The 19,262-nt window shown below is 39.1% G+C and overlaps 1 long non-coding RNA gene across 1 annotated transcript in view; it reads left to right on the forward strand.

Annotated features, from left to right (window-relative positions):
• LOC120324131 overlaps positions 1-15,810 on the forward strand; it is a 52,405-nt gene extending 36,595 nt beyond the window's left edge. Inside the window, exons 3-4 of the long non-coding RNA XR_005565147.1 lie at positions 12,189-12,278; positions 14,712-15,810. This is a non-coding gene — a long non-coding RNA (uncharacterized LOC120324131). The remainder of the gene's footprint in view (positions 1-12,188; positions 12,279-14,711) is intronic.
• The last annotated feature ends 3,452 nt before the right edge of the window (positions 15,811-19,262 follow it).

The following is a 19,262-nucleotide window of genomic DNA, read 5'->3' on the forward strand; positions in this document are numbered from 1 at the left end:
TAGACTTAATGAGGAATAAGGATCTTAAGAATACTTTAATTAAATGTATTTGCTTTTATTAGAGAAGATGCATAATCTCAAGGCTCATTCATCATTCTGTGCATGAAGGTCACTTAGTTCAGGACATCTGTACAGGACATGTACAAAATGTCTCCTGTTTTGACAGGCTTGAGAATAGGTAGCAAAAAGAAGGAATGAAGAATGATAGCTATGGAAGAAAAAGTTACCTTTGAAATGTTTACATTAGGCTTTTACATTACTCTTCAAACAAATGAGGACAAACTTGTCAGGGTTAATCAGTGTCCTTTTAATAGCTGCTCTGCTGTCCTATCAGTAAGAAGTGGAAGAGAGAGGGAAGTTTCTGCTATAAGCAGTGTTACAATTCATTTCACAAAAAGACAAAACTAATTGAAGAACAGGAAAATTTACTATGAGAAGGCTTCTCTGGAGTCCATCTATGTTCTTAACCAGAGGAAACTAGCTACATGGGTTTTGAAAATGTGTTATATTATTTTCTCAATTCAGGTTTTAAATAATTTTTAAATCAGGTGAAACTTCTGCACTGGTGTGGATCAGATCCAGGTCTATCTTTTTAAGAGTGTGGAAAAGTTCCAGAGACAGCATCTGCTTAACCTCTCCTGTACTTTTGTGGAAAAGGATGATATTTCACATCACCCAACATGATGGGTATTACACGTGTTATAAATTTATGTCTCCTAATCCTACTTTTCTACAAGTCGGTCACTCTGACATGTATATTACTAGATACCTGGGGCAGTTGTTATGTTGGACAGACCAATAAAATGCAATGAAGCATGTGGCAATAATCACAAATGTCCATCATTAGATGTTTTATTACTGTATTGAAGTATTCAAGTTGTTTGCCTTCAAGGATAAAATCTCCTCTAGGCTTAGCAGAGTTTTGATTTAAGTGCCTCTGGGATCAAGTGTGTGTCATGATAAAGTTCAGCAGCTCTATGAAGTAGTCTAGTTTCCATCAATCAGCTTGACAGTACTCAGCTTCATCCTCTACCACTTTTCCCTTATAGTCTCTGCACATTTATTTTTAAATTTTCTCTTTTCTTTTCCTCTCCCCTGTTAATGACTTTTCTTATCTCTTCAAAATGGTAGAGCATTGAAATTTGTGTCTTCTTTCTCTTGCACTGAGTTCCGTAAGAAAAAAGCCTGACAAAAGTGCAGGACGAAGGGAAGTATCACATCTGTCTGTAATCTTTTTCACTTGCAGATTTTGTTATTAAAATTATGGAAACTTTCATAGGTCATGTACCTGTTATACCACTGAACCCTACTGTCCTCGTGTTGCACATCCTTTGTACCAGCTAGGCTACCTTAAGGATGGCAAAAGGGGCCCTCAGGGGACACCTTTGCTTAGCAAGGGCCTCCTTTGTGTACATGTTCATGCTCATGACACATCCTGGGTTTTTTTATGATTGTGCAAAAATATCTTTAAAGCCTTTGGAACTAAGGTACAGATTGAAGTGAACATCAGACTGTTTTCTATCCGTTCATTACAGACAGTTTTCACAGTGGTAGGAGGTTAGCAGCTGGAGCCCCTAAAACTGGTATTAAATCTATTTCTAAATATATTTTCAAATTGTGGAGAAGCAAAAGAAGGGTGGAATAATCTCATTTGTAGATAATATAAAATTTTTTCATATAGTCCATCTAAAACACATAATGAAGAGAAGCATGTTTCTTACATCACTGTTTGATAAAATGACAGATGAAGTCCAATGATAAAAAATGCAAAGATGATGGAACACATTCTGTACTGGTTTATCTATCTGTCTGTGAATATACACACACGTTACATCTGCAGCATGAGATCCCAATTTTGCTTTCACTATAATCAGTATTCTGTGCTAGTATTGTGGCTATTAGGAAAAATATCAAATTGTTCTGATTTTTTAAATCAATAATAGCTTTCCATATAACACAATCCTTTCAGAAACTGATTATATTTAACTATAAAAAAGCAAAAAAAAACAAACAACCAAACCCAACATTTTATTTTGCTTGTGGGGCAAGACCAACATTATTTATTTTGGCAAAAATGGTTGGGCTTTGTTTTTCTTGGCCTTACAGGCAGAATAAAACTGATGCTGTCTAATTCACTGCTAAGAAGAAGTGACATAATGTATATGCATATAACATATAAAGCTCTTTACATTGATACTTTCTGTAAACTTTCAGGACTCTGAATGTTACATTTCTTCTCTTGCTCTACACTATTAGAACAGACAGAAGTATTTGATTTAGATGAAAATTAACAAAGATCAGCTGGTTTTCTCCTGTCTGCTTCATTCTCTTGAAGGCAAAGCTGTTAAAGTCTCCAGGTTTGAGTACTGTCTCAACTCAGGCCAACTGACACTGGGCTGTTTATTTAGCAAAACCTGAGTAAACTGAAACTGAAGTTTGGTTTCAACTGTTTGGCTACTGCTCTGCTGTCTAATTTGGGTCATACTCTTTCAAGGAAACTACTGAATATGCTTCTCAAATTAGAGAAGGTCTATGCTATGTAAGGCATCTTGTCACACTGTGTTTTTAAAGTCAAATAAATGGTTACACCCTTTGCTCTGAATAAGACCTAGTTGTTGCAGCCACACAGGTGCAATTTGCTCTCCACAATGTCTAGACGTATAAGATGGAAAGCCGAGTATCAGGAACTTGGTGAGGCTCTGACATACATTCCCTGCTGCTCTTGACATACACATTTTTGCTGCATTTGTTTTACAGTACATGATAAAGTTTACTCTGTTGACAAGTAAATGTATCTGAATTATTTGTATTTTGGATGAAATCTCTCCTTCTGTTTCTGTCAGAGCACATAAGACAGAATCTTCAGTCTAATAAACTAGAACTTGACAGTTTGCTATTAGATGTCATAAAATTATATTTTGCTGATTAATCCTCCTATCTGTCAGTATAGAATAAATCCCTGTTTTCTATCTAATTGTGTGTTAATAATGCAAGAAGATTTTTATAATATCTTTTATGCCACTTCAATAATTAGTATCATATTTCCCTAATTTTCCCCTAATATTCTACCAAAACTTGACATTTTTTGGTCTCAGCCTCTCATTTGTTCTTAGTCTGTTGCACTTTCTTTGTATTGTGGGAACCCTCTTCATTAATCCTCTAAATGCACCATGTGCTGTGCTGTGCTATTCCTTTAAAAAATCAGTGACACTCAAAGAGGAATCACAAGATAAAAAGAGAAAAGAATTCTAGAGATACAAGGAGAGGGGTAAGTAGATAGCAACTTTTCAAAATATTTTCCTTATTCATAAAAATATTTTGTTTGCAAGATTGAAAATAATCTCTTTCTATGATTCCATGTTTTAATTTTTACTAGAGTCTGCAATAATACTTGCTGGTTAAGCACCTATTAACAGGTAGGTGCTGGAAATGAACTGGGTAAGTCAGAGCACCAGTGTTAGAGATTTACAGAACCAGTAGTGCCTGGCAGAGGGGGTGAAAAACTGTAAACTCATTTGCTTTTTCAATCCCAGGAATTCAGAAAATTATTAATATAAAAAAAAAATCAATTACAGGCCTGAATGAAATTTTAAGATGATCACAGATATAGACTATCAAAGGAATGGTTTCAATCCAATTAGGTGCTAGGAAGCAAAAAAGCCTTGCTGCAAATCTCTGTGGTGAATCAGTGTTAGACCATGGCCAGCAATACCTCTGATAATCCTGAATGCTGTGATTAATGTACAACTCAAGAGGTGACATTTTATGTCAAAAGATAAGAACTATTTTAGTATATCAGTGCCTTTTTGGCTCGAATGATGGTGATTGATTCCATTCTCCAGGAATGCTTCCAGCTATCACAAGTGAATGCCTGGCTCTTTCAGGGGAAATGCTGAAATAAATCTGAATAAAGTGTCCAGCTGAAAAAAGGGAACATGAGTTAGCTCTGTTTCAGCTGGGACACTCATAGTGTCTTTAAAGAGAAAGATCAACTTGACCACTGATTTCTTGTGCCATGAGCTACATAGTCAGAAATTATAATGGGCTTCATTGACATTGCAGTACACTATTTTACAAATCTGAATTATAACAATCTGAGGAAGTAGCAGTATGTAAAAGGACATGGCCATGTATATGCACTATAGAAAAGTAGAAATGAGAAAGTAAAAAGAAGAAAAGGTCATCATAACTGCAGAGAAAGTAAGTTGTGATTGTGTCCATGCTTTATTTACACAAGAAAATGACCTTGGTAGGGAGATGTCCTGTCCAGAGCAAATGCAGATGATATTATAATTAAAGAAACACACAAAAAAGGCGCATAATACCAGTTCATAATCATGCTAATCAGATTACTGTTATTACTAATGCCCTAGAAGCTATTGCGTGACATCTAAGAGATAGAATGAAGGATGTTGGTGAGATCCACAATGAGCATTGCATAAGACTGACTGTGCAAACGAATTTTGAGATATATTAAACATGTCCTAAACGTGATGAATAAACGTAAGTATGCTGTTCTGTTACCAGAACCCATAGCCAGCAGGCATTTTTACAGCATCAGTCAAGGATCTGCACTAAGTGAACTGAGAAAGACATCTAAATTATTTGATTTAAGTTTGATGATGAAATAATGTCATCCTCGGTTTGATCAGAGGTACCACACAGCTAAATTAGGCATAATTCAAACTTCTAAAATAGAAAACATTATGAGTTTGCTGGAGAAGGAAAATGAGTTTGATAATGAGCTGAGCTCCCTGTATACATTTTCATCACTTACCAGTTCTGTGTGTGTTTTATAAACCCATGTCTCCTACATTTCAGTATTTGTTTTAGAAGATTTTACTGTCTATTCTCTATAGAATGGAGGATGTAAGAAGGACTTACTTCAATGTACTGCAACACTATGATCTTTTCCACAAATATTTGTGTATCCACGTCTTTCTCATTCAGCATAAGCTCAAAAACATATCCCCTTAAAAATTATGAGAAAAAAGAGTTGTATGAAGAATTGCTCATGTATTTAGTTATCTGTATATTGTAAGAAAGGGTGTTATATGCACAAATAGCATCATATACACGTACGATAGATACAAACACACACATATATAACAAATATAACTTGTAATATGTCTAGTCCATCTGGTTGTCTGTGTCAAGTGTTGAAAATACATGGCTATGTTCATCTTCAAGTAAAAAGTTGATATAGTTTACAGAGAGACTCAACAGAAAAGCACTCAGTGCTGTAGAAATGTATGGAAATCCATAAGGCCTGTGCTTACAGTAAGACACAATTCCCCAGTTACAGGGGTTTCTTTCAAAACGCTGTTATGAAAAGAAAAAAAAGTACTCTCTAGCCATTTGAGCAGATAGATTCTGGGCTCAAAAGAGGTGGAATAAGATTTATAACATTCTTTATTACACACTTTACAAATGTAGTCACCCGATTCCCACCCTGTTCCTCAGCTCATTGCCTTGTGTCTCTCCAACATCAGATCATAAAAGATTTGCCGAATGGTGCAAAAAATCTCTGGTCATTTCCATGCGGGATAGTTTCATTTTGTCTTCCTTCCTTCTTCTACACACTTCAGACTTGCAACATTCCAACAGGTAGCAACCTGTCTCTGCCATAGGGGAAGGAACACATCTCAATCACAGGGAACATCTGGAAGGAGGAGAAGTAGATCCAAAGCACAATCCTGTGAAGACTTTTGGGTGACATTTGTGATGGGTTGACCTTGGTTGGACACCAGGTGCCCACCCAGCTGCTCTATCATTCCCCCTCCCAGCCAGACAGGGGAGAGAGTAAGATGGAAAGCAACTCGTGGGTTGGGATAACACAGTTTATTTAAAGCAAAAGCAAAGCAAAAGCTTGTGCGCACAAAAGCGAAGCTAAGGACAGCAGGGTTTATTCTCTAGTTCCCATCAGCAGCGATGGTCAGCCACTCCCGAGAAGCAGGGCTTCAGCACGTGATGGTTTCTCAGTAGGCAACCCTTGCAGACAATGAATGCCCACCTTCCTGCTCCTTGCCTTAGCTTTTATTTCTGAGTTGGCGTTATGCGGTCTGGAATATCCCTTTGGTTAGTTTGGGTCAGCTGGCCTACTTGGGTCCCTTCCCAGGATCCTGCCCTTGATTGAGGAAGGAATGTTACAGTGCTGATGCTGTGCTCAGCAGTAGCCAAAACACCAGTGTGTTATCAACATCCTTCTAGCTACCAAGGCAAAGCACAGCACTGTGAGGGCTGCTATGGGGAAATGAACTCCAGCTCAGATCCCATACAATATGCAAACCGCCATGCATGCAGGCCTGCTGAAATACAGGGAAGGAGAAAATGTGTTGAAAAATGTACCAAGAAACAGTAAATGTTTTCACATTCCCTAAAATCTGGATGTGGGATCATAGTAGAGACATAGTAGAGACAGGGAAAAAATATAGTGACATATCAATAAATGGTGTTGAGAATTTTCCTAGGACTGTTTTAGCATTGACTGCTATCAGCTTGGCCACATTTCCTCAATTAGGTTTGGCTGGTAGAGTAAGTTTCAAACTCCAACACCTACATGAGTATATGCTGACCTGGTATGGACTGTAGACACCACAAGAAAGCCTTGATACATACAGTATTGAGACAGCTGTAGTGTGATTTCAAGTGCCAAGACATGAGGTCTGACTGAATCAGCTGAGTAGTACTTGCTGGTTTTGGAATGGTTCCAAGATTGAGTGAGCACTGGATATGTACTGATACTCTTAATTCCTTCACGTGGTCACATCATGTTCTACCTCAAAATCCTTAGCCCACAGGCCTTGTGGCTGTACACGTCTCAAGATTACAATGAGAGGAGACAGTGCACTGTTCTAGGTCTTACATATTAAAAGCATGTAACTTTTTCATCTTACATAACTATATATGTTTGTGCAGCTGGAAGGTAGATCCCACATCTTCTGAAGCCATTACCTTGTTGGCTCTCAGACAGGCTTGTAGGTCTGGTGGCCACCACCACCATAGCTGAATGGCTGCTATGGTTTAAAATAGCCACTTTCCAGATGGTTATGACATCCTTTCTCAGATAAACTGATATAAAAAACTCCTAAAGGTCCTGCTTGAAATTATACCCACTGTCTTGACGGTAGGGTACCTGTCAACATAGGCAGAAGGAGAAAAAATATTACACCTCCTTCCTCTTCTAAAACATCCTCCAACAGGATGAGGTTCAACAAGGCCAAGTGCCGAGTCCGGCACTTTGGCCACAACAACCCCCTGCAGCGCTACAGGCTGGGGACAGAGTGGCTGGAGAGCAGCCAGGCAGAAAGGGACCTGGGAGTTTGGATTGAAAGGAAGTTGAATATGAGCCAGCAGTGTGCCCAGGTGGCCAAGAAGGCCAATGGCATCCTGGCCTGGATCAGGAACAGTGTGGCCAACAGGTCCAGGGAAGTGATTCTTCCCCTGTACTCAGTGCTGGTGAGGCCACACCTGGAGTGCTGTGTCCAGTTCTGGGCCCCTCAGTTCAGGTGCTGGAGCAGATCCAGAGAAGGGCAACAAGGCTGGTGAAGGGACTCTCCTGTGAGGAGAGGTTGAGGGAACTGGGGTTGTTCAGCCTGGAGAAGAGGAGGCTCAGGGGAGACCTCATCACTCTCTACAACTCCCTGAAAGGAGGTTGTAGCCAGGTGGGGGTTGGTCTCTTCTCCCAGGCAACCAGCAGTAGGACAAGAGGGCATGGTCTTAAGCTATGCCAATGGAGGTTTAGTTTGGATATTAGGAAGAAATTCTTTACAGAAAGGGTAATCAGGCATTGGAATGGGCTGCCCAGGGAAGTGGTGGATTGTCCATCCCTGGAGGTTTTTAAGACGAGACTGGATGTGGCAGTGCCATGGTTTAGTAACCACGGCAGTAGTGGATCAAGGGTTGGACTTGATGATCTCGGAGGTCCCTTCCAACCCAGCTGATTCTATGATTCTATGATTCTATGTATTTTTAAGGTTAATGTAAATAAAGAGTCCCTTATAAGCCACACTGGGCACAGTAAGCAACGTATGAGTTAGGTGTCTGAGCTCATCTTGCCTAAGTCCCCATGAAGAATGTGCTTTGATGAACTTTCCTGCCCTGGTGCTTTGTTTTCAATTTTACTTCGATGTGAGTCAGATATGGGTTCAGGGTCACTAAGATGATGTATGCTTTTTGGCAGGAGAATGTCAGGGAGACGTGGTCGGTGCAGAAGTAGGCAACATGCCTGACTGCTAGCTGCCTTATATTGCTTCCACATCAAGGCATCCTGACTTGCTGCTTACCATTCCAGTCAATAAATCTTCATACTGTATTTTACTGACACTTAACAAGAGGTCAGTGTCACAGAACACTTGGCACAAACTGGTATTCGTAAGGAAGTGGGTAATTTAACAGATATTAGAGGAGAGAGCCTATGATGCAGGAGGAAAGACTGTTCTCCTCTCTGGTTGCTGATCACAGATATGACTAGCTGTCTAAAATATTTCACCAAGATTATTTCAAAATGTTTACTTGCAGCATTACATTTCTGGATGTATTTTTCTTCAGCACATGAATAATCAGTAACACTAAGATTATGGAAACAGCCCATTCCCCCTCAGTCTAGTCTTTTCTACCTTCCTTTCTGCTTCTGTTTGATGCTTGGTTCATCCTGCAGCTATATGTGAGCCATTTATTGTCTGTTGTATATTCCATTTCAGAACCTGGGTATTGAATATCTATTTCCTTCTTTTTCTACTCCTTTTCTGAATTAAATTGAAGCTTAGCCTCATTCTTCTGACTGGGAGTAACAACCTCACGACTCAGTGGCAGTGCCATTGGAGGCAGCTAGTTGCATTTTATATCCATCATCTCCCATTCTTCACTGGAAAACTGTTACGGCAAATGATGTTACCTTGTGTCACATCTTTTTCTGATAATTTTTATTTCCACATAAAATTATTTGCACCTATACACACTGCTAAAAATTTTTACTTAGTGACTGCACAATCAAAAGTTACTCGCTTTTGCTGAACAACATTTCAGTTGCTGAGTTGAACGTTATGGGTGCTGATGAGTTATTTCATTAATGTCAAACAGGTCATGACTGAAACACATTCTAAAGTAATTCTTTAAAGTAGCCTTTAATCAGATGGGCTTTTTCTAGAAGACAGTAGTGAACTCCAAATAAATATGGTCTATGAAATCCCAATAGTACACTTCCAGCTGAACTCTGTCCACCATGACACTCATCTGGGAATGTGCTTCATGGCATTTACTAAGCAGAATAACTTCCTGAAAACTAGAGCTTCTTCAACCCCTGTCTGTAGTTTTTTGCCCTCTGATGCCCATGTTACAGTTCAAGATGTAATTTTTCAAGTAGGAAATGAAGGTTATCAGTTCATATAGTCTAAACTTCAGAAAATATCCTCCTAAATATCCTACTAATGTTTTACTGTGTTTATTTCCCTCTGTCCTCCAAATATCATTTTGCTGATACACAAGGGGTTTGCAACCCTGATTTTCATAATCATTCTAAGGTCTCCATACTACAAGTCCTTTATTTTTTTCATTCCTGTTACATTTTTGTAACTTTCTATATAGAATTGAAAATATTATTTGAGTAACTGCATGAGCGAGACCAAAGCAGTTATTAATTTCTTTCTGAGGTCGATAAACCTGACTAAAATCCATCTGCCAATTAGGTAAGTGCATGAAGTGTGTTATATTTTAGAAGAGCCCAGCCAGCACATATAAGTGGGGGAGTACTCAGAGTAATTTTTAAAAATACTAGGTGAAGGTATGGTTTTATTAAAAATTTGTGAAGGTGAACATGTTTCACATTCCAGCAGTAGAGAAACTTCTGGGTGTTTAAAATCTCAGCTGCTCATGATGAAAATGCAAGGGGAGATAAACACTGCAGTGTAAAATCTTCTTCCTAATTGAGGCTATTTTGTGGCTTGAAAGATCATGATGCTTGGAATGTTTTGCTAAGCGGTCCTTATTTAGGCAGAATCCAGTCCAAAGTGCCAGCTGTGCATACTTATTAACATGTCCTTTAGTTTATGGTGACTCATTACACAGAGGCAGTGTATGAACAATTACCCTTGCTAAAGAAAGTACCATTCTGTTCAGTTTAATTATGTGAGGTTTGTTGTAGACTGGTTATTGTTGCAAATGAGGACACATAGACAGCAGGACTCTAAAACCATGAAAGAAATGCGTGCATATCCATATAACTTCTACAAATCATTTTGCTGAATGGTAAAAACATTTCCATAGTGTTTTGCATATGTACAGCCTACTCTACCTGAGTGACAATGTAATTTATGCTAATGGAGTATTGGATCCATTTGACTGCAATGTACAGCATGCACTTTCTTGGTAAACTTGCATTAAAAAATATCTTGCCTTGTGAATTGTCAAGGTAACTGCAGGAGACACAGCAATTTCTTTTTAAGAGATGACTAACAGAGTAGGCAAGCTATGCTTACAGCATCAGTCAGACTAATGTCAAGAATTCACTGCAGATTTTGCCATGCCAGAATAGAACAATAAAATCTCCGATCATGCTTGTGGCAACAGATAATGCCTGATACTTCAGTTGGAGACAATAATTTCCCTATTCTCTCTGACTGATTCAGCAATGGTATAGAAAGACTTTTAAACAAATGTCAGGAGGGCTTGGCCCTTCCTGAAGAAAACTCACCGTGACTGTCTACTTCTGAATCTTTTTTAGCTGAGATTTTCACCAGATAACCCAAGGATACCTGTTGTCCAGGTTACTTTGGGCTCCTCTGGTCACGTTGCTAAGGGTAAGGAAGGAATCAGGCTTCATGCCTAGCACACTTTAAAATCATTCACATCTATGTAAAAGCTTTGATGAGGACAGTCCTCAAGATATCAGTGGTTTATCCTTTATTTTTACATGTACTATGCTATATATTGACAGTAGGATGGTGAAGAATGATGTCCTTTGGTTCAATGTACAGGTAATTTAATGGTAAGGAGTAGGCAATTTTTGCTGCAGAGTATTTCTTTATACATGAGTAAGCATTCAGATGAAATCTCTATCAGCTTAAAATAATAAATTTATAGAAATAGAGTTGTATTTTTATGAGTTTTTTTGGGGCCTCAAGAGATTTAAGTCCATCCCATTCATCCCAAGAATGAATAAATCCATATAGGATACCTTTGGGCTTCAAACAATTCAAAGTTTCTTCTGAATTACTTTGATGAATCTCTATTAGTAAGAAACCAGTACGTGGATGACTAATCAGACAACACATCAGAAACAACTGAGTTTTTCAACGTGTCTTTTTCTCCACACTGTCAAATCGAGTGGCAAAATGGAGAAAAGATCAAATGTAATATTCCAGTATATGGAGATAAAAGAAAAAATGTGACCAATGCTTTGTAATGAAAATCTTTACATGTGCTTTAGATCACATCATTACTTCTGCTCACTGTATTCCTTTTCCTCTATGCATCATCCTGTTGTTACACTTTGTAAAAGCTTGTTCTCAATTAGAGTGTGCAAGGTTATATAAGTCGTTTATCCATACTAAGTCGGTGTGCTCCCTTAATTATATCTACACCACTGCACTTAAATCAGAATTGTTGCCTGTAGGACAGTTCTAGGTCCCCAAACCTAAGGAAATATTTATATTGGATACTATTACTTACTGTTATACTAAATTTACATTGTAGACCAGTAGACTAATCCAATTAAAGCCTTCTGTCTGTCACTTCCTAAATTCCAGTATAAGCAGAAGTATATATCCATTTGGGCTCAAAATTCAGGAAATGGTTGCTGTAATACCTGAGGCAACCCATTTAGTAAGAAGGCTTATATAAATCTAACAGCCTTTTAGGCATTAGAGCTGTCTGTGCTCTCATTTCTGGTCAGCTAAATCCCATTAAATTGCTAATCAGCCAGTCTAAGCAGCTGTGATAAAATCTCTGTGCTGATGCAAAAGAAACTATAGACACCAAGCTATCTGAAACAAAGTCAACGGTAGTTAGTGGGAAAAATGGTTTCCATTGGAATAAAATGATGTATTAAAGCATTCCATTAAACATGGCACCATAATGTAGGGAGAGAAAAAGGAAAATTTCACAGACGGTATAATTCTGTCATTTTCTAACTTCTGTGATTCTGTTAGCAATTAATCTCTAAACAAATGTTTGTATGTTTATTCCCCCAGATCTGCAAGCAATCATCTCTTTCCTATGCAGAACAAAGACAACATGCAAGTACTTCCGAAAGTAGACAAGGACATGGCTGCCTTTTATAGGTATAACACAGGCAAAAAACAAAAATTAAAAGCCCCAGCAGAAAGATTAGGGGAACAATTAATTTTCATTTACATGGAATTTACTTGTAAAACTAAGTTAGAGTGCCAAGGGCTTCCTCTGTCAAGCAAGGAAGAGATTTGCAATAGCCATAAAAACAAGTGTGGGACAACCAGTTAGACGTGGTAGAATTGTTTCCACAAGACTTTGCAAGTGCCAACTACTAACACATTTAATACCATATTCATTGGATATTTATGAGTACTTGTGAAAATTTCTTTTAGTTCAGATACAAATGTGTTACTACACACTTCTTATTTTTCTTTATTTTTATTTCAGTTTTCTTCTTTGAATATATAAGAATAAAACCTTGAGTCTTTCTCTGACCCTGCAGATCTTTGGTTTTGCATTTTGTTTAGAGCCTTTGCCTCTTTTAAAATTTTTTCTTTCTTGTTTCTTATACCATGCTGAACTTCCTTGTTGGTTGGGTAGTGGTAATGGAGAAGGTTGTGGTGTGATAACAAGTGTAATTGCTCTGTGAGCAGTGGAACTGATGAAGTCTGGCTTCCTGTAGTTGGACTTATTGCTGTTTATGGAGCTGCTAATGCCACATGAAGTTTTCATGCTGCTGGAGTGCTCATACTATGTGTCTATGATAAAATTCATACCATACTCTTTTTCTTGTCAGGGCACTAATAGGGTTGTTCATCCAGCCTGTTTTCATGACACTTGGAGGTTGTTAATGCCTTTGAAGCCAGTGTCCATCTGTCAAATTGACTGGAATTGTTCAAAAATTATTAAATAGAAAATATGGATAGACAGAAAAGTATGTTTGCATATAAAACCCCATGAAAACTATGATTCTATGAATCTCATCGTCTTTGATAGCTGGACTAAAAATATAGTCTCAGTTAAGATATGGAATACATTTTCCAGAGGCAGCAGCTTTAAGGAAAAATTGAAAATGGGTAGGTCAGCCACCTAAACATAAGTATCAGATACTATTTTAGAAACTCAAGCATACCCTACCTGGCCTCTAACAGCCTCTCCCTAAGTATCTGCCCTCACGGCTGTCTTTCAGGTCATCTGAAATAACAATAAATGCCTATGTTTAGGCAATTGAATCACTCTCTTAGAATTCTGGTTCTTCAAGACAGTGACTACCTTCATGGAGATAACTCTGCCTCTCTGACTGTTACTGTTATGGAAATGGCAGCAGTTGTAGTCAACATAAATAACTTTGTCCCCCATCATCTCAATAGGGATTGAATTTGCAGCTTCTGGAACCAAGGATTTACAGATTTTATAAAGTCAGGCAGTATAAATAGCTGATTCTGTTAATAGCAATTTTCTGCCCCCTTGTGCAGGTCTTAATTTCTTCCCTTCCTGTGAAGGCTTTCCTCCAAAACTTAGAACACTTGAGTACAGAGAAAATTGCAAATCCTGTCCCTCAGACTGAAAGCGGTGATGTCATCCATATACAGTATTTCCTTATTTATTATCTCTTCCAGTTTCCAGTGATATGACTGGAGAGAAGGGACATTAATCATTGTCATCCTCCACTTTTCCCTCAGGTTTGTAAATTGCAACAGCATTGACATAATGTTCGGGGGTTTTTGTAGGCTAAGAACTTTCTTAGGAACTCTCCAAGGACTATGGGTCCTGGAGAGCCTCTGATAACTCAGCATCTATTTAAATTTCACCTAAAAAAATTTAAAAATTATGTTCAGATGAAATTAGAGACATCTTTTTCAGAAACAAAACAACTCCCTCAAAAAAACAAAGCGATAGAACAATCTGTCCTTTCTGTTGAAATGCTTATGTGGGCAAGAAGATTTCTGAAGATCACTGAGTAAGAGAAAGAAGCAATAACCAAATGAGCATGACTTTCAAGGCTAAGGGGGTCATCTCAGTGATAGCAATCATAGATAACTTGATAAAATATGCAATTGGTAAAATTTGTCAAAGAAGGCTTGGAATCCAGGACTTCTAGCTCTTCCAGCAAAGTGCCTTAGCACTGGTAACTTGAAACACACAATTCTTGATGGTGAGTCTTGGAGACAGCTGGTATGGGCTCCATCGGACTTCCCATAGGAGAAGCTTCTAGCAGTTCCTCAGAGAAATCACCCCTGGAGACCTGCTAGGAAAACCTTGTCAAGCTAACCAAATATAGCTGTGGAGGGCCAACAGCCTGTCTTCAGTGCATCAGTGAAGAGGCAATTATTGTACAGATTTTTCTGCAGCAAACTCAGACTTGCCCCTTCTTTTGGCCTTGTTTTCTGCATCGGTGATAACCAGTGATGCTCCTATATCCATTTATATTAGACTGTCGTTGCAGAGCTTTTTTCTTCATGAAGAGCACTGCAATTATATATTTGCAAACTGTAATCCTCAGAACCATTTTCTCATATTCAGGTCCTTTCATTCTCTTTCAGGTTTGCTGCTAAGATCCGTTCTGCTGATATTTGACCATATTACGTTATTATTCTTTGCTGATGCTTAAAGAACAACTTCTCCAGTTGCTCAAGATGCCCATTCTCAATCAACAGGACTTCCAAAGTTTTATTGTAACAAGAGGCTGAAAGTTCATGTGCCTTTGTTTATCTATGAAGATAACTTGAACTTATAATTATGTCCAGTCATTCAACATCATCTTAAGCTTACATCTCTTGAATAATTCAACATTTTGGCCAACCCCCTACATGACTAAACAATATGCTCACTGCTCAACTAAAGTGCAAGAAGGCTGCAAAAAAGTCATAGAAACAAGAAGAGGAAATGATGGAGAAGTATAGCGATACTGTTTAGACACTTGTGACTGATATCAGGAAGGCCAAAGCCTTGTAGCAGAAGAAGTAACTTGTGAGTGACATAAAGAGTAACAGAAAGTAATACTACAGTCATTCCAGAAACAGCTTAATTACTGGACAACTTGGCCAGCATAAATCACATTAAGTTCAAGAAGTGCAAATCTCTGAACTTGGGAACAGAGTGACCCCACACATCAGTGCGGGTTGTGAGGTTGCAAAAGGACCTGGTGTTTACAGTGGGTACTAATGATCCAACACTGAGCTTTCATCATGAAAAAAACAAACTGCACATTGGACTACAGTAGGAGATGTATGGCCAACAGATTGAGGGAAGCTATTATTTCACTCTGTTCTGTGTTGGAGAGGCCATATCTGGATCCTGGTCCAGTTATAGGCTCTACAGTTCAAGAAAGGTATTGAGGAATTGAAGAAGGTTCTGCATATGGTCAGGTATGAATTTCTGAGGAGTACATAAGGGTGGAGACCTATTTGTTCCTCCAGAGAAGGGGCTAAGAGATCACAGAATCATAGAGAGTAACTCAAGTTGGAAGGGACCTATCTGGATCAAGTCCAATGCCCTATTCCTTGCAGGAGTACCTAAAACTAAGCCATATGACTAAAAGTGTTGTCCAAATGCCCCTTAAAATCTGAGAGACTTAATCACAGAATCATAGAATATACCAAATTGGAAGGAACCCACAAGGATCATTGAGTCCAACACCTGGCCCTGTGCAGACCATCCCCAAGAATCACACCATGTGCCTGAGAGTATTGTCCAAACGCTTCTTGAACTCTGGCAGGCTGTGACCACTTCCCTGGGGAGCCGAGTCCAGTACCCAACCACCCTCTGGGTGAAGAACCCTTTTCTAATATCCAACCTAAACCTCTCCTGACACAACTTCAGGCCATTCCCTCGAGTCCTGTCACTGGTCACCACAGAGAAGACATCAGTGTCAGCCTCTCCTCACAAGGAAGTTGTAGACTGCAATAAGGTCTCCGCTCAGTCTCCTCTTCTCCAGGCTGAACAGACCAAGTGACCTCAGCTGCTCCTCATATGGCTTCCCCTCAAGGTCCTTCACCATCTTCATTGTCCTCCTTATTTCTATGACCACTTCCCTGGGGAGCCTGTTACAATACCCAACCACTCTCTCAGTGAAGAACCTTTTACAAATGTCCAGTTTGAACTTCCTCTCATGCGGGGGTGGGAGATCTAATAACCTACGACTACTAGATTACAAAGATGATGGATCCAAATTCATCCTAATGGATGGCTCATTGTGCCAAATGATGTAACAAGGAACATGGGCCATAAATTGCAGTTTGAGAAGTTGCGTATCCTCCATCCTTTAAAAATTTTGAGATTTGTCTAAACAAAACCTAGGCTGACTTGACCTTCATCATTCCCTTTCAACCAGCATTACCACATGCTCTATTGCTGTATATTGTTTTTCTCTCTGAAATGCTGAACCAGTGTCATGAATTTTGATGTGTTTTATCCTGACTGTTGTGGGGGGTTTTGGTTTGGGGATTTTTGTTTGTTTGTTTGTTTGTTTATTTGTTTCTGTTGCGTGTTTTTTCCTGTTTTGTTGGTTGAGTTTGGGTTTTTTAGGGGGGTTAGGGAGTTTGTGTTTTTTTGTCTGTCAGGTTTTGTTTGTTTGGTTGGCTTTTTTAATAACATAACAAAGCAAGTGCAATAAAGCTGCATATTCTTTTCAAAACCTGAGTGTTGAGTCATGTCCACTATTTAACACATGATATTGAATAGATTCTGTCACCTTCAGCGTAATTAACCTGATGTGATTGTCAGGAAGAGCTATCAGGTCATTTCTCAGTAGTGGAATATAATTGCAAGTGTTCTCTTCTCTAGATGAGACAAATGAGATATTTTCGTATGATTACTTTCTGGGAAATTGACACAACTGTGTGCCTCTCTGAAGTGTCTGTACATTAATGCATGCAGCATAGGGGAAAACCAGAAGGAATTAAGAGATCTGTGTGCAGTTACAGGGCTATGATCTCACTGGGATCATAGAGGCATGATGGGACAGCTCACACAGTTGGGACATTGAAGTGATTGGGTATTGATTCTTCTGAAAGGGCTATCTGAGATGGTGAAGAGAGGAGTAACTTGGCTTGTGAGAGAGCAGTGACAATGCATGGAACAGTGCCTTGGGACATATGGATAACAAGTTGAGGGCTTATGGATCAGGGTTAGCAGGCAGATGAATATGGTGAGTGTCTGCTACAGACTGCATGATAAGGAAGAAGAAGCAAATGAACCCTTCCACAAGCAACTGTAAGAATCTTCATCTTTCCATCCTTGGTCTTCAAGAAATACTTCAACCATTCCAATATCTGTTGGAAAAGCAACATGACACAGTATGAGCAGGATGTTTCTGGAGTGCATGTATGATAACTTCCTGACAAAGATGATCAAGAAGCCAATGAAGGATGGTACTGTGTAGGACCTCACACTTACAAACAAGAAGAATTGTCTAGGGATATGAATGCTGTGGCATTGTTGGCTGCAGTGACTCTAAATTAAGCTCCTGTTCAGGGAGCTTCTCAAAGAATTGCATGGGAGATGACAAATGGTTGATTTTTAAGGATTGCATCCTGCAGGTTGAAAAAATTGTCCATCTGGATATGCAGGAAATTGAGTAAAAGTGGTAGGATGCCTGCATGGATGAGCAAGTCCCTCCTGACAAAACTCAAATGTAAATGGGAAGCCTAGAAGATGTGAAAGGGACAGGTGACCTGGGAGGAATAGAGAAAGAAAAGTGTGCAGGGATGGGGTTAGGAAAGCCTGTCAGGGGACGTGGTGAGCAACAGGAAGGGCTTCTACAGGTAAATTGACAGCAAAAAAAAAGATTAGGGGAAATATGGGGATTGAGATAAAAGACCTGTTGACAAAAGACATGGAGAAGAGGGAGATATCCAGTGTCTTCTTTACTTTGACCTTCAAGATTTGCTTTCAGCAATCTCAGCACCTTGAGACCCTTGGGAAAAGCCGGGAGAAAGGAAGACAACCTTGGTGGAGGAGGATCAGGTTAGGGAATATTAAAACAATCTGGGCAAACACAAGTCCATGGGCCCTGATGGGATACATTCATGAGTGCTGAGGGAGCTTGCTGGTGTCACTGTCAGGCTAGTCTTGATTATGCTTGAAAAATCATGGTGACCAGGGAAGATACCTGAGAACTGGAAAAAAGCAAATATCTTCACAAAGGGAAAGAAGGATTTGGTAAACAACCAGGAAGTCAGTTTCACCTTGATCCCCAGAAAGGTTAGGAAGCAACTAAACCTGGAAAGCATTTGTAAATACATGAAAATTAGGAAAGCGAATGGGAGCAGTCAGCATAGATTGATGAAGAGGAAAGCAACAAACCTGAAAACCTTCTGTGATGACATGACTGTCTTGGATGAGAGGCGAGCAGTGGGTACTGTTTATATTGACTTCAACAAGGCTTTCAACACTGTCTCCCACAGCATCCTCATAGACAAACTAATGAAGCATTGACTAACTAAGTGGAGAATGAGGTGGATTGAAAAGTGGGGCTGCACTCAGATGGTTGTGATAAGTGACACAAAGTCCAGCTGGAGACAAGGAACTACTGGTGTGCCCCAAGTCTTGATACAGGGACCAATACTGGTTAACATCTTTGTTGATGTCCTGGGGGAGGGGACAGATAGTGTTCACAGCAAATTTGCAGATGATACAAAATTGTGAGGAGTGGATGATATAAGTCAGTGTATTAATTTGCAGCATATTACTGACTCTGCAGTAACAGGCTGGGTATATTTTCTCTGAAGCAAACACACAATTATTTGAGCATTTCTAATAATGAGTATGCATATAGGCAACAGCCAAAATAAAAAAACAATGCGGGTTCTGACTTTTGCTTGTCTTATGGTCTCTTAATCAAGCAGCTGAAGAATTTTGCTGTTGGTATTGTCAGTTTGAGCTTTAGGGCTAGCACTGAAGGGCCCTAAGGACAGAATTACATCCCATAATGGCTATATGTAATTCCTACAGAGGCATTTTGGACTAAATGTCTAGAATGTTTAAGATTCAAAAAGAATATTTTTGTATGTCATTTGCATGGATTTGACTACATCAGAAATAGTTCGGAAAACTGGAAAGAGTAGGTTGTCTAAAATAATTTTCTCGATACC

The sequence above is a fragment of the Pipra filicauda genome, unplaced genomic scaffold (assembly GCF_003945595.2).
Source record: "Pipra filicauda isolate LSUMZ 115617 unplaced genomic scaffold, ASM394559v2 scaffold42_size3861933_pilon, whole genome shotgun sequence".
NCBI classification, from domain to species: Eukaryota; Metazoa; Chordata; class Aves; order Passeriformes; family Pipridae; genus Pipra; species Pipra filicauda.